This window comes from Clinocottus analis, unplaced genomic scaffold, assembly GCF_023055335.1.
Source record: "Clinocottus analis isolate CAN_PGR_092001 unplaced genomic scaffold, fCliAna1.0.p SCAF_1, whole genome shotgun sequence".
Taxonomy (NCBI): Eukaryota; Metazoa; Chordata; class Actinopteri; order Perciformes; family Cottidae; genus Clinocottus; species Clinocottus analis.
This window is the reverse complement of record NW_027175820.1, coordinates 14,286,973-14,302,741: the sequence shown is the minus strand read 5'-3', so window position 1 is coordinate 14,302,741 and position 15,769 is coordinate 14,286,973. Positions and strand designations below refer to the sequence as shown.

Genomic DNA, 15,769 nt, shown 5'->3' with positions numbered 1-15,769 from the left:
CTTGTATATCATCAAAGTGACTCCTGGCTTGCCCCTTGTTTCTTTTTTTAATCTAAGAAGTCAATAAAGTCAATTATTTCTGCACAGAATTCATATAAGTTTTTTTTATAAAGGTAATGCCATTTGCTACATATTTTCCACAGTCAAATTTCAGTCTGCAATGAGCTTAATGCCTGACTTGCGCATTTAGTTTGCATGATTATCAAAATAAAAAACAATATTTTGCAAGAAAATATAAGCTACTTGTTCATCTTTGTCCCTCTGCGCCTCTTTCTGTGCCCTTTACAAGGATTTAGCAGTTCAGTTGTGCTGAGAACAGTAAGGTCTACCATCTGTAAAGGGAAGGCCTGCATTCGGGTGTGTGGGTAGAGAATAATAGATATGCAGGTTCTTTTGGGTCCATGACTCACTGAATAAGCATGTGTGTTTCTCTTTGTGCACGGATAATTACTTCACAACCATGTTTCAAAGCATACAAATCTACATTCCCCATGTGTCTTTTAGCACACATTTCAATGACCTTTTGTATTAACGTTCACCAGTCATACATCAGTTTGTGATGTCGGAAGAAATTATGTAACTATTTAGTAGATGCTCTGAGAGAAGAGCTGTACTGTCTACTCTATTTATCTTTATTTACTGTTACTGTTTGCTGCCAAATGAAACATAAGACTTGACATTTTGATAATAAGCCACTGAGGATTCTTTCTTCTTCCTGCATATGGCTCCTATGGTACTAAGACCTGCATAAGGCAAACAGATCTGAGAAGCCTAGATGACTTAGGTTCAGTTATTTCTTTTGCATCATTAAGTTTTGCAATGTCTTTTTGAGATCCAAGCTCTCATCAAACAAAAGGAGATGAAACGACTCTTCACCTTGATGTCATTCAGAAGGTCTTTCAACCTCCGAATTTCATTCATTTCTTGTCCAACTAATTTTCTTGTGCCTGGGTTTACTGTAAAAGAGAATATGTGGTGGTCCATGCAGCACGCACACATGTATGATACAATCAATGGCATTTTCTTTTATATTTTCTTTTCTTTCATCTTCCATGAAATGGCCTAGTTCATGATTATCCATCCAGAAAGTAATTATATGACATTTGTATTTGAGAATATGATGATAGAAATATTTTTGTTTGCCAATTGACTCACAGTACGCCCCTGAATTGAAGTGTGCTTAATACAAGTTGTTTGTTGAAAGGGGTCACGCTGTATAGGGGCTGGAAGTTTAAATGCTTTATGAATTCACAGTGGTTCAGATTTGTCCCTCTCTAGTGCCTCTGCACTAAATCCTCTCTCAGCCATGTTATAATATAATTAAGCATGTAAAAGGGAAACCTGTGTACTTAATCTTTGCCAGAAGTGTAATTATCGTTCAATTACAATGTGGATTAAGAGACATAAAACATGCACAATTGCAAACATATATTAGATACTTAGATACTGACATAAGTGCAAAACACGGTTTGTTGACTTGTTTTGAAGTGTTTTTGCTGAGTTGTATTTCTGCATTCCTGAGAATATTTGTCTTTAAATATTCAGATGATTGTGTAAAATGGATTCAAAATGCTACTTCAGCTTTCTGAACACAGCAGAGAGGCAGACGATTGTAACATCATAAGTAACATTAGCTACAGGCTCTTTTTCTATCCGTCTTTGTTGCTGTTATTGACATATTCTTGTATTCTTTTATCCTTCTATTGCAGCACAAGGTCAGGTTTGCCACAGTTTGATACCAATTAGTTATAAAGTGGCCTCCCAGAGGGTGAAGTCTTGACCCCATCTCTGTAGCCAACCTTGCCAAACCACAGTGGGTGTAGGAGCATGCGGAAAATCCCGAGCAATCAAACCCCCCTCTGGGTGTCCTCTTGGAGGTATAAAGAATCACTTACTCATGTTCAGTAGAGAGTTATTTTTGTATTTCAACTGATATTTTCCCCGTGGTCGGTCAAGTCGGCTTCATGAACCAGGTAAAGAAATACCTGTTTGGGACAACAAAGCTTTCAAAAGCCCTCATAACTTCCTTGGTTCCCAGGACTGTTTTTATGATGGCCAAAGTCAAGCAGTACAGTAGGAGGCATGCATGGGTTATTTAGTTTTGCTATAATGAAGAAGTCAGAGTAACGTGTTCATTAAAAGTTTGTATTAGTTTTCCTCTGCAGGTATTTCATGTAAATGGTATACGTTTGAGGTGTGGGTGTGGCCCTAAATGTTGATTTAACTGGTCCTCAGTGCAGCTGGGCTACATACACAGTCACAGGGATGAGAAGTAGATTATTCTGGGATGTCAGACATCTTGGCCGGAGGCCGCTTTGATAAAGCTCTCCTTGTGTCCAGAGAACCAAGAGGATTAGAGAGTAGTAACAGGCAAAGGAGCTTGGACAGGGCATTCCTCCAGACACTCCTTAGTGCATCATCATTCAAGGATTAGGCATTTGCCTTGTTTATCTTATTTGGCTGTTCCAGGAGTTTATCTGAATATTTGTCTGTTAAATGGGAGAGGGAGATGACACAGTTAGAGGAAATTCAAATTATATTTTGAATTAGAGATATAAATTCATCTTTTATCAGTCATTAATTATGTCTATTAAGATATTCCTTCATTCAATTCAATTCATTTCATTTTGTATAGCCCAGGGGTCGGCAACCCAAAATGTTGAAAGAGCCATATTGGACCAAAAAAACAAATCTGTCTGGAGCTGCAAAAAATTAAAAGCCTTATGTAAGTCTTATAAGGAAGGCAACACATGCTGTAAGTGTCTATATTAGCCTACTATTAAAATGACTAAGTAGGCTACAAATACATAATGAGCATTCATGATTAAATGTTCATTTTCCCTGGAGCAACTCTGTCTCCTACAAATTACGTTCCCCCAGAATACACATCTTCAATTACTTTGACTAGAAACGTATTTTCTTCCTGATTACATCTGTCTTTGAGTATTACAAATACCTTGCTTATACATGTATTTTAGTTTCATTGTTTATTACAACTACGTTTATGATCGTGTGCTTGTGTTATTGTTGCTTTCCTGCTGAATTTTAGCATATTTGAATTTCTAAACTCTGCGGAGGAAAAGAAAAGGAGCGGTGCGAAGCCGGTAACGGGGCCGGTCTGAAGACCACTTGGCCGCCGATGTGAGGCCGATTACGGTGCCGAAGGCGCCGGTGATGGCCCGCTCCGTGCCGGGGTTCGGGCCGGTAACGGCCCGCGTCACACTGGGTCCGGTCTTCTCTAAGTCGGGTTGTTTGTGAATGCAGCCCAAAGGGGGTGATGAACTCCATTTAGTGCAGTGAACCACTGCAGTGAACTCAACAGACACTCAAATCATCGTCTCATTACAAAGCTAACATGCAGGCAATCCTTCCACATTGGCAATGAAAGCAAATGATTTAGTCCAAGAACTGTTGAATCCTCTGTTCTCCTCAGCTAACTTTCTCTTTTTCCCTCTGGGATCCATGGCCCATCACACATCCGCAGGTTTGTTTCCAACAGCCTGGCACCGTGCCAAGCCGAAAGAAACGTGTTACAGGCTATGACGCAAATCTTCGTTGACAGAAGTGTTGAAATTTTATATTTTTCTCCACACTTTCACAGCATTGGAAAACATTAAGAATGTTTGTCCTTCTCCAGAAACCATAGTAAAACAAAACATACATTTTCCCCCCCATCTTTTTCCATTTTCATAAATTTTTGAAAAAGCTCCAAGGAGCCACTAGGGCGGCGCTAAAGAGCCGCAAGCGGCTCTAGAGCCGCAGGTTGCCAACCCCCGGTATAGCCCAAAATCACAAATCATTTTTTTTCTTCTAGGGGCTTTACAATCTGTACGACATCCCTGTCCAAAGACCTCACATCGGATCAGGAAAAACTCTCCAAAAAACAGTAGGAAACCTTTGTGAGAGCGACAAAGGAAGATCCCTCTCCCCGGATGGACAGAAGCAATAGATGTCATGTGTACAGATTGGACAAATTATTCATATAATGAGTAGTTGGCATGGAACCTGATCTATGTCAGCAGAAGGAGGTAGAGAGACAGGGCATCAGCAGGGCCACCATGGCAGGAGGCAAGACCAGCTCGAGACAGCCACAATCCATGGAAACTTGAGGCGTGAAAGGACAGAGGCTCCCGGGAAGAAGTAGAGTTAGTAATGTGCATTGGAGAGACATTAATTCATTCAGAAGGAGAAGGAGAAGAGGAGAGAGGAGCATCCTAAGACGCCCCTTAGCGGTCTAGGCCGAAAGCAGCATAACTCGGAGCTGGACCAGGGCAAACCTGAGTCAGCCTTAACTATAAACCTGAGTCAGCCCTAACTATGAACGCTATAAAAGAGGAAAGTCTTTCGTCTACTCTTAAATGAGGTGACCGTGTCTGCCCCCCGGACTGAAAGTGGAAACTGGTTCCACATAAGAGGAGTTTGATAACTGAAGGATCTGGCCCCCATCCTCCCTTTTTGAAAACCACAATTAGCCCTACATTCAGTGAGCGCAGCTCTCTCGTAGGGTCATATAAGCTCCTTAAGATATAATGGTGCTCCACCAATTAATTATTATTAATTAATTTAATAAATTATTAATGCACCTCTTGCGCTGTTTCATGTGTTTTTCTTTATTTATTTGTAAATTTAACTGCTAAAGTCATACTCAATGTGGGACAGCCTGTTTGTGTGTATGTGTTCCATCCATCCATTTTTAGCCGCTTATCTGGGGTCGGGTCACGGTGGCAGCAGGCCACTTCAGGCTTTCCTCTCACCCGCACCATTTTCCAGCTCATCCTGGGGGACCCTGAAGTGTTTCCAGGCCAGCCGGGAGATGTAATCCCTCTGGCGTGTTCTGGGTCTTCCCCGGGGCCTCCTACCAGTTAGACGTGCCTAGAAAACCTCTAATGAGAGGCGTCCAGGAGGCATCTGAATTAGATACCCGAACCACCTCAGCTGACTTCTTTCTATATGAAGAAGTAGCGGCTCGACTCCAAGCTCCGTCCTGATGTCTGAGCTCCTTACCCTATCTGAGTCCGGTCACCCTACAGAGGAAACTAATTTCAGGCGTTTGTATCTACGACCCAGTCGGTCGTGACCATAGGTAAGCGTTAGAACGTAGACCCACCACCAGTAAATGGTGGTGATGGCTGTTGATCTCCCGCTCCACCTTACCCTTACTCGTGAACAAGACACCCAGATACTTGACCAGACGCTTGCTGACGAGCTTGCCTCCTGGGCCTGGCTCTGGGAGGGTGCCCCAGTTTCCCTTGTCCGGATGAGGTGGCTTTGGTCCTTGTGTTGCTGTTCATCAGGGTTTCTTTGAACCGCTCTTAGTCTCGCCCGAGACCTGTTTGCCTTGGGCGACCCTCCCAGCCGTCTGAGTGGCTCGTGATTTTGGGAGCTATGTTGTCCAGGGTGTCAGCCGAGCCACTCAAACTCCTCCACCACGTTAAGGTGGCAATTCGAAGAGGAGTGTTGTATGTGTTGTTGGTGCCCAAACTGTTACAGTTTGTAAACGCACAGAAGTGAACAAGTTGTAGACAGGGGTTTGAAAACCATGTCAGAGAACGGATTTTACCGGAGCAGATATGAAAACACATGATGCATGACAATGCTGTATGACATATGTATGGCTCTAATATATACAGGTTGTGTGAGATGAAAGAAAGTTTAAATAATTTAATTTCCATCCCATCTGTGGAAAACTGCAGCCACCGTGATTTACTCCACATTAACGTTGATTGTCATTTGGTGTGTCTATCATACAGTATTACACAAATAGTCCCCCATTAAGGTTTTTGCTGTGTCAACTCAAGGTGACATATTTAGAGAACAGAACCTGTAAAAAGCTGAAGTACTGATACTCTTGAATGAGGTTTTTGGCTCAAGAATAGAGACTTCCTCTATCTTTTAAAGATCAAGGCCAGCTAAATACAATAAACTCTCTATGAATCTTTTTGATCTTTTATTCATGAAGTGGCATGACAACCCTGCTTCCAGTAATGGCTCTAGCTGTTATGTCGTCCCTATGTAAATGGGCCTATGGCTCTGAGCCCCCAATACATTGCAATCTCCACATCAGTTGGAAGGTTGGGGACCTGGAGTCTGTCTCCCTTGGCGTGGGTCAAACAGATGAAGGAAACAGAATGGGATTGACAGTAAAGGACATAATAGACATGTCTACTATAAGCATACTTCTGACACACAATATGAAACAAAATGTAGTTTCATTCGATTTACCACAGCAACAACTTTTCTTAATTTCAAGGTATTGCTTATTCCATTACTTTAAGTGTGGCATCTTTCGTTCCTAATGTTGCATTAATTTGCCTCAAATGCATTAAAAAGCTAATCTCTCTCTCTCTCTCTCTCTCTCTCTCTCTCTCTCTCTCTCTCTCTCTCTCTCTCTCTCTCTCTCTCTCTCTCTCTCTCTCTCTCTCTCTCTCTCTCTCTCTCTCTCTCTCTCTGTCTTCATATTGGATGATGGACTTTAGGGGCAGTGAAGCTGCCTAGTCGTCAGTCATAAATACTTCGTTGTGGTTTCCATTTGATTTATTTATATATTAGGGCTAACTAGCTTAAATTGGGAAAACGTACACAAACATTATATATTCAGTAAATAGATTTATTTCTGACAAACTTGCTTGTATCAATGTGAAGTAACATTTTCTCTTTAATATTTGTTTTGGACGGAGCTGTTTGTAAAATAGTGCTTCAGTGAGGATATGAAAGACATCTCTGATGTTGCATATGGCTTTAATCTGAAACATCAGGTTTCAGCAAGCTGATAGAGCGGCGGGCAGCTTCAGGATAGTTATACATTCTGCAGTGCAGTACATCTAGTGTCAATGGCCACTGAACTCATTGCAGAGCAAGGTTTCTGGAAGTAAGAATGAAAGTTAGTAAAACGGAAGAAAAGCTTATAGAGCGACAGACAGGCTGAACTGGGTCATCAAAGGCAGTTACCTCGATTCATCTCTAATAATATCCCTCAGCCCTGGGCCCAGGTCTGCTGGAGTTGCTTGTATAATGGCTCAGGCTGCTTGACGAATGAGTGGGCCAGGCAGCACTATAGGTTTCCAGACTACACTGCAAGGCTCACAGATTGCCACCGAGGACAACCACGGTCAGCAAATCAATTCACAGCTCTCCAGAGAAGTAGTCAGTGCTTACAAACTCATCGGCCTTAAGCACGGACAGTTCTCTTGTTGCCACGTTTCTTCATGACCCTGAGGAACGTTCTCCTGTTCTGTTTTGAGCAAGATCGGTGTGACTGAAGTAAATTCACCGATGCAGTATCAGATCTGCTGCTTATTCTGCAGGATATGGGTATGTCAGGGGAGATTTAATTAACACCTGAAGGCTGTGTAAGCCTTTACACTGTGTGCTGATAACAGCCAGCCTGCATCCCATTGGAATTTCTAAGCATTTTTTTTAATGTCTATTAATAGTTTGGAGTATGTGCTGGGACAGACAGATCAGATATTCCTGGGTAGAACTTTAATAACAACATCAGAGGAACTTTTCTCTCACCCGGGGATAATGCTCCTTTAGACCAAGTGGTGCTTTGGCTCACAACTCATAATTTCACATAATTGTGGTCTTCCAGGAATACTTGGACCAGTTTGAATGCCGAATGAAGTATTCTACCATCTTTAGTGTAAGCAGAATCTTACTGACACACTACTACAGCAAATACTTCAAAGTTAGGCAAATAAAAGTGTATTTAAGTTGCTTATTATTTGTCTTCAGAAAATATTTATAATGTAGAAAACATGCAGTGGTCATTCTCCAACTACTTTTGATTGGATTCTCTATGCCACAATTGTCAAGTTACTTTGATATATTGTAGGGATGACAATGCATATGAATGGGTTATTAGCATGGTTCTGCACTCAGGGGAAATTAACATTTCCAGTAATATTAATTAGGTGGAAAAATAATAAGAGGTATTTGCATGGTAATTAGCATTAATTATCTTTTTAGCATGGTGATTATACAAGTGCTGCTGATATTCCAATGGGATATGAAAAAAGCAGAAACTCCAGCTGTTACTGCTTCATGTGGATGTCTTCCTGCTATTGCAGAGAGTAAAGGGATGCTACCTCCCTCATTTTGTTTACATAGCCACTAGAAGATGGGAATAGCCAGTATCATTTTTTTTCTCCAAAAGGTTTTACATATTATAGGCAACTAGGTGGTCTTCTCTCTTTTGTTTCATTGTCAGAATGGCTTTTTTGGCATTGGGAAAATGGGTCATCTGCGCTTCCTCGTCCGTTTTCTAGATCAAGACTCTGGGAAATCATGAATACTGTTAAGTGGAAGGTCAAACATGAAGAATGTTTTATTTTATGAAAAGTGGTTGCATTCCAGATACCTTGTTATGTTGATTAATTCAAAAGTTGAAAAAACCAATTTCCACCCATACACATTCACATTAGGGCTGCATAATATCCTATTATCTTTAAACGCTTATCCTATTTTGGGTTGCGGTTGGTTGGAGTCGATCCTAGCCCGTCTAGCTCAGAAATCGAACCCTGAGCCCGTCTTGCTGTGAAGCGACAATGCCTGCTGAATAAACAGAGATTTAAAGGTTTTCAGTTTTGCTTATATTTGTACATTGTATAAATATGTATGTGGTTTGTATGTGTGCCAATCACATGGCCGCGAGTCAGTGCATGCATGGACGTAGATATGGTCAAGCTAATCTGCTTGTTCAAACCAAGCATCAGAATGGTGAAGAAAGATTATTTACTGTAAGTGACTTTGAACGTGGCGTGGTTGTTAATGCCTCACCGACAGACTGGTAGGAGTATTTCATAAACTGCTAATGTACTGGGATGTTCATGCGCAACCATCTCTAGAGGATACGCTACAGAGAATGGTTTAAAAATAGGCTGTCCTTAATAGATCGTTTCAGATTTTCTTAATTTTCCGTTTTCTGGATTTCAAGCTAGTGATGGTTAGACTTTATGTATTAAGCAGGACGAATTTAGCTCAACCACTGTTGTAACCGTAGAGACCTTATGAATCCACTGGTACCAGTGGGATCACGCTGATATATATATTGGAGTCTCAAGCTGCAAAGTTCTAACGGTTGTTTTGAAACGATCGTTTCTTATCTGCGTTTGGAGGTCCTGCGATCTCATTGGCCCTCATTTTTTTGATCAGACTCTTAACTTTTGATTGATCAAATTTATGCAGAAATTAAAATATTATTATTATTTTTATTTTTTTAATGGCAAGAAGATGCACATTCTTTAGAGACCAAGGACAATATGGTCTGGTATTCACATCAAGGTCATATGAGCTGTAGAACACCAATGGGTGAACGAGGTTATGGTAGTTTATTAAGTGTAGCAGATTGTGATCGTTTATTCTGCGATGCGAAAGCACAAACTGCTGTATCTCTGCCTTTCCTGCCCATATTTATATGAAACCGTTTCCAATGTCAGTGGAGCAAGCAGGCAATATTAAACCATATTAACACTGTCTGATTAACCATTTCCCTTTTTGCAATGATGCCAGTTTAAATGCCATTTCTTGCCTAACAGGGAATTACAAATGCTAAATCAAGCATTGCAAATGAAAGTTCACTGCGTTTGTCTGGATTAGATCGAAATTATTCATGCAATCTGAATCTTTTCCAGTAAAGATAAGAGAGTATGTCATCTGTACTGCATGATGTGTCTTTTCTAATGGATACAAGCAGTTTTCTTACTCCACTGAGCTTTTTACAATAATCTTTTTTTCCACACATAAGCTGGTCTGTTTGAGTAAGCAAACATATTAAAAAAAGAACAATATTCGATCTAGTATCCAGAGAAGCTAACAGAAGTAACCTGAACTCACTGCTTCCAGGACTCACAGGCAGGGAAAAGACTGACCACACCTTCCAACATGTTAACAATCCTATCTTGATTTTGAAGCGTGGGGTGTTGGCGAAATTTCACAATTCAGGTTTGTAAAATGACGTTGTTAAAACTTAAACTTATTCATGTGATGCTCATTGTGTCAGAAATAAGTAATCTATCTGAGAATTTGCTTTTGTTTTTATATTTTAGGGTTCATGTGCCGTCAAATCAGGGCTTTTTACATTTTTTATTTTCTATTTTCCTGTCTTTGTAGTTCGATTTTTTTGTTTCGTAAACTATTGACACTTTTGGTGCAGTGGATCATAAAACTCACGGTTTGTATTATAACACTGATTGGAGTCACGTATTGGATCAAAATGGATCGGTACAAAAGAAAAAAAAGGATCAAATATAACTTTTAGAGATCCCTCATTACATGTTTTTGCTGCTGTTATTAATTGCAGATCATTGATGATCCATATTAGCAAATACAGATCCCTTTGTTGTTGGATTATAGCGAATGGTCTACAAGGCTCCAGACTCTTTTTGCCAAGGACCCAATATTTATTTTCACCGAACGCCTCAATGCATCATATTGTAACTGAACAGATCTTTGATTTGTTGTCCATTATCCAGTATCAGTGAACAGAAAGCATGAATGCCTATGTCTTGATTGCATATTTCACTGAACAATGCCGGATAATGATGTCAGTAAAGCTTTATTTCACACTGTGATGGTTAAGTAACAACTGTGTAATTAACTTGAGGAACTGCCGAACAACAATCTGTTATACCACTAATTAGCCCTACAATTAGGGACCTCGAGATTAACCGATTTTGCCATTTAAGAGTCTAGGAAAAGTTGTATTGGAAAGTAAATTATAATGTTATCATAAATTGTAATCTTGTCATTTTGTTTTTGGTGATACATGTTTCATAGCTGTGTGTGTGTGTGTGTGTGTGTGTGTGTGTGTGTGTGTGTGTGTGTGTGTGTGTGTGTATATATGTATGTATATATATATGTGTATATGTGTATATATGTATGTATATGTATATATATATACACATATATATATATATATATATTTATATATATATGTGTATATATATATGTATATATGTTACATGATTAAAATGACTATATTTTAATAAATAAGACAATTAATAACAACTATTTTAAATTGTGTGTTTTTATACAAAACACCACTATACATGACTTAAACAAAGTAAAAGTATATTAGTTAATTAAGTTATTTGGCTATAGGCCGATTAGAAATGGACTGAAGTGAGATGAACCAAGTACAAACCCTATCTTATTAGATAAAACAGATGTTGACAAACTGCATGATCTGCAAATGAAAATATGTAATACATTGCAATATATTGCAATGTTTGATAACACAATACTCAGCATATGACAACAATATCTTATTGTGACTTAGGTATAGTGATAATATCATATTGTAGGGCCACAAGGAAACGGGGCACAGCCAGGAATGCTGGGAATGAATATCAAACTAGGGACAAATTTAAATATACTAAAAGGAATAAATAGTTACATTTAGTTTTGTGAGGTCCTCTTTGTTCATCCTTGGACCAAAATGATTTTGCTTAACAAAGGCCAACACATAAATATTAATATAGAGGGATCTCCACAATGAGATAATTGAGCTCCTCATAACATAGCTGTGAGATGATGATAGAGTGTACTCTTTCATCATCATGTTCTCCTCTGTCACCAGTCCATAAAATTTTACACATAATGGTGTCAGTACTGGTCACACAAATATAAATGTGTACTGATCTTCACAGCACAGATAAACAAGCACACATCAATCCCACATCAGGAAATGCAGACACACATTGTGAACCGGGGGTTATATTCTGGTCTGTTTCCATGTAAATATGTTTTACACAATCAGTGTGACTTTCTGTTGTTGTTATTTTGTTGTGTTTAACATATCCTGGATAATTGTCTCTCAGTCTATAATAACATGGTTTAAATCCCTGGAAACAATATATTCCAAGCTGAAGATGCAGTTCTTGAGCCCATTCTAAGCTACCATCCTGCAGGATGTAACTGACATATTTGCTTTTGCTTAGTATTAAATAAGTTGAAGGACATGACAAGAAACAAGCAAAGGCAACACCATTTGAGCAGCAGACGATCTAACACAAAGCCTAATCCTTAACATTATATTCCTCTCTGCCTGTCTTTGACATAAAGCAGTGAGTGGATTTCAAAATAATACCGCCAGGTGGAAGACTTTAATTAGTAGTGTAAAATATCTGATTAACTATTTACTGTTCTGAAAACAGAACTGTATGCTATGTGCAAAACAATGTTGGAAAACAAACCATGCATACCATGAATACATTTTTTTTTAACAAAACAAGAATAATGGTATAAACAAACTTCTATTGAATACATGTTCAAATCTTGAGATAAGTGAATATTGACCTTTACAGTAAAAAAATAAATTATAGAAAATATAAATAATAATAAAAAACTGCTGCCTGGTAATTAATCCATTCCTGACAGTATTGTACATGTAAGTAAAACATATGTGCATGCAAATTGCCCAGTATGCCTACCTAATTAACATTTTAAATTACATATTTGATCAATAGTCAGTATCAATCCATTGCTTTATATCTTTCTAATCAAACCTTGACTGAGAGACGAGATAATCATTGGCTTGTTTATGGTATATACTATAATATGCACCTATGAGAAGTGCCATCACAAAACATTATATTGTTTATGTTGTACAGAAATGCAAAAATGCATCTAGATGAATTGTCTCCATTCTATTCTGTTTTATGTCAATGAGAAAAGTGTACTATAAATATGTTCAAATGAAGGAAACACAACAAACATCATAGATGTTTTCTGCTGGAACAATGCCAAGAAAGATACAGGAATGTCTGAAGATTTGAGCAATTCATATCACTGTCAAAAGCAGTTCATTAGGGTGTAAGGGTCCCGGACTTGGTAGATTAATATTGCAAGTTGTACATCTGTTGATTAAGGAAGCTTTTTGCATTTGTCTTTCTAACTGTGAGACTGTGCCATGTAATGTAAAGATTAAGAAAACAGACAAGGGCAATAGAGCATCAAATACTGTATTAATATAATACAATTTTATGCTGCAAATACATCTTCACTAAAATAGAAGATCACTGATGATTCAATTATAAGGAAATACCACATTTATAGTAATGCTTAGGGGTCAGATGGGCCTCTGCCTGCAGCATAGCTTGCGGACAAGTCTGCAATTAATTGTGAAAGGTATCCGTGTCTCGGGAATTACTAAGTGATGGGTCTCTGGTAATTTGTAAGTAATGATAGGAAGTATTGGATTACATCTTCTATATTGATCCGACAGAGGCTTTGTACATTTGACTGGAGATTCAATTAGGGATGAAGAGAATGAGAGCCAACAATGAGATTCTATGTACTTCGTTTTAAACACATGTTGGGGAAAGTTTAGCTCAATCATTTGATGGGGAGAATTAATATTATGAGACAGTTTCAATATGTTTTAAGTTTTTAAAAGTCATGGATTTGTGTGTGTGTGTGTGTGTGTGTGTGTGTGTGTGTGTGTGTGTGTGTGTGTGTGTGTGTGTGTGTGTGTTAACATTTAAATAACTTTAAAATAAAAGCGTGCAATACACTTGTTTTGACTTGATTATTGAATTTGGGGCATAAAGTGATTAATCGCGAATCACAGATTAATCATACAATTAATCAGTTAAATTTTTTAAACTTTGCCCAGCCTATATATATATATATATATATATATATATATATATATATATATATATATATATATATATATATATAGAGGGAGAGGTCTATATATATATATATATATATATATATATATATATATAGAGGGAGAGGTCTATATATATATATATATGTGTGTGTGTGTGTGTGTGTGTATATATGTGTGTGTGTGTGTGTATATAAGTGTACGTGTATTTCCTCAGAAGAGACAAATTATTATCACAGTCCCTTTCATATCCACACACTAGTCTCCACTTTCATATTTTCTTATCACTTAATGGTAGAGAAAAGCATTTTCCAACCCTTACCCACCTTCAAAGCAGAATCATGCACATTTTTTCACAAATTCTAGGAGGATAAGCTGATTTGAAATCCCATTGTATGGCCTTTCAAGTATAGTTATTGTGGAATGTTTTATACCAAGGTGGAGAGAGAAGGAAAGAGGACAAAAACTGATGCTGTTTCTGGGGTTGGAGGTGCAAAACATGAAATCTGTTCTTTTAAGAAGTGAGTTGCATCTTGACAGTTTAATTTGTTCTGCAAATGGCTGCTTAAAGATTAAATGTAAGCTTCCTCACTGTCCTTGTCTTTAATGCTGCCTGTTGTGAGGTATCTGTTTCTCGAAGGATCTCACAGCAATATTTCCTAGTTCTATTCCTCAAAAGACCGGTATTTCCAATCTCCTTTCTTATCAACTTCAGCCAGAGACTTTAGATGATGAATACCTCTTTTCTACATCACATTTAACAGAGTGATAGTCTAATAAAACTAAAATCTTCTCCTTCTGTATTTTTACATGCAGTAACTTAAGAAGTCGCACCGGCACAGCTCTAGTGTATCTTTAAAAAAGATAAACATGCTGCCTTAGGTTGAAGAACAAACCAAAACATACACCTTGCACATTGACATGTTGCACTGTTGCTATTAAACAATGCAGGCCGTGAGGTGAACCCCGTTATCGTTTCATCCCGCTCCACAGTCGTACATCTACACAATCTTTAGCTCATAAAAAAAGAACGAGTCGTGCTAAACTACCCAAAAAAAGTTTGTCGCTGAAATTCCAGTTGATTATTGATGCGGCGTTGTTTTATGCAGAACTAGTTTCTTCAGAGCGTAACAGGATATTCGTCGCGAGTGGAGGTGACGAGGTGCTCAGTGTTGCCAGATTGGTGATGGAGAAGTATCGTACCAAAGGCTCAAAATTGTTGTATTTGGAGGATAATTATCGTGCATCTGGCAACCCCGAGATCAGTCGACCAATGACAGTTCTCTCTACAGTCAGAGCTCGCGCAAGAAGATGAACGTAAGATACCGTTTCCACAACTTGTAAGGGCGTAATAACTAGCTTGTGAAAGAATCAGAGAAACACAAATATCCAACGAGGCAAAGTCCCGGACGTTTTTGGAATCCCTGCCGGACGCATTATTTAGGTCTCGAAAAGAGGACATGTCCGGGAAAAAGAGGACGTCTGGTCACCAGGTAATTCTCATTACTCATAGAAGTCCAGTGATCCCCTGTCAGCGCCACATGATCCATAGCAGCCAAGTCATTTTACGTTTTGTTCTTTCCAGCTTTGTACAGCGCGTGGATTGTGTGTCTTTTTGGTGCTTTGATGCTCGGGTCTCCCGTTAACACTCGCAACACTTTGGTGAACCCATCATCCTCAACAATATTAATTCAACTGTGCTACTCAGCTTGTCACAGGCAGACTTAGTGAGGGGTCTTTGTTGTTCAGTGAGGCTGGTTTGACGCATTCCACTTGAACGCCCCTCGCTGACCAACATGCTGCGCGTTGAGATGTTACTTTGGCTGGTTGTGCTGGTGAAACGACAACGTCTTCCCGAGTGAACATCTGACATCTAAGTCTAGCTGCAGTAGAGCGGAAATAGTTCAATAGGTATATTAGAAGCTCATTCTGCTCATGCGTTAAATGCGTTAAAAAAATTAACGCATTAATCCTGTAATTTAATCATAGCGAGTTAAAGCGTTATTTTTCACAGCTCTACTATTAACACAAACCTAGCTCAAAAGAGTGTTTTTAGATTTCCTACAATGATAAAACATTGAATTCATCCAACAAGGGTTAGACACAATAACACAAACACGTATCAAAACAATTTGGTCCAGTGGAAAAAGTGAA

At 38.7% G+C, this 15,769-nt stretch overlaps 1 protein-coding gene across 1 annotated transcript in view; it reads left to right on the top strand.

Moving 5' to 3' along the window:
• Window positions 1-15,769, top strand: part of spon1a (spondin 1a) — a 51,941-nt gene that overhangs the window by 21,440 nt on the left and 14,732 nt on the right. The gene's annotated exons all lie outside the window — the stretch shown is intronic.